We start from the raw sequence: 1,116 nt of genomic DNA, 5'->3' as shown, positions 1-1,116 counted from the left end.
TTGACACTGATTTTGGGTCACTTGTTGTTCCCTTGTCCCTGGGCTTGTTAACCCACTTCCTTTCCCCTGCCTCCCCTGTCCCCCTGGAACTGTCACCCCGTTGTTCTCTCTTCTGGCTTGTTTATTCCGCCTATCCCTTCCAGGTAGACATGCTATGTACCATCACAAGACTGACTACAACGAAGCAACAACAGAAAGTGAAACAATAGCTACAACAACAGAAACAACAATAACAACACACACACACACACACACAAACGTATAAATAGCTCAGGGTCTATTTTTTGTCCTTCACGAGTGCTTTCCAGTTGAGTCTGATGGGGTGCCAAGCCCTGGCACTGCCTCTATCCCTGGGGACTTCATTGCTTGCTGCCCCTGCTGCTCTGCTGCATGCCCCCAGAGGCTGACTTTGGCATGGTGAGCTCATGGCGGGCACAATTCCCACCATGTGTCTCTAGTGTTGTCCCCAATGGTGCTATGGGTCAATGAGGAATGCTGTGTCCTGTGGTGGCGCTGACCCCGTGGTCATCTATGTGCATTGCTGTTCTGAGCAGGAACATTGTCCTCAGGGATTGGTGAGCCAGGATGTGCTTCACTCTTTCTCCCCGCCCCCCCTCATTGGCTCCTGTGTGCTCTGACCAGACCAGTCCCTCTTCTTGAGCTGTAGCTTCAGTGCAGTCCTCTGAAGTGAATTCTTCTAGGGGGCGGCGGGGAAGGTGGTGCTAGGGGGAAGGGAAGATGGTGCTGTCCACTTAGTTGGTAATGGGACCCACCCCTCAGGCCTCTCTATCAGTTCCCTGCTTCATGTCAGTGTGTTGTGTTCTTGTCTTGGAGCTCCAGGTTGAAGTCTGGTCCTTTTTTCCCTATGGAGACACAATCAATACCCTCCCCCTGTGTGGGTTAGTGCCCTGTTCCCCCAGCAACCCATACCCCCCCCCCTTTTTAATGGGCTACCAAATGTCCCTCATATGTATCCCTGAATTTAGTCTTGCCCCTGCCATATTACTTGGACCTCACCCCAGGCACGTATGTATACAGTATCTTCTTCCTATGCCCCTTTTGAATTTTTTGAGCTTACCTCAGCGGACTCATGTAGTACTTGTCCTTTTGTGCTTG

The sequence above is a fragment of the Echinops telfairi genome, unplaced genomic scaffold (genome assembly GCF_000313985.2).
Source record: "Echinops telfairi isolate 266 unplaced genomic scaffold, ASM31398v2 ScPeMD7_5;HRSCAF=22, whole genome shotgun sequence".
Classification (NCBI taxonomy): Eukaryota; Metazoa; Chordata; class Mammalia; order Afrosoricida; family Tenrecidae; genus Echinops; species Echinops telfairi.
Note: the sequence above shows the minus strand (reverse complement) of the source record.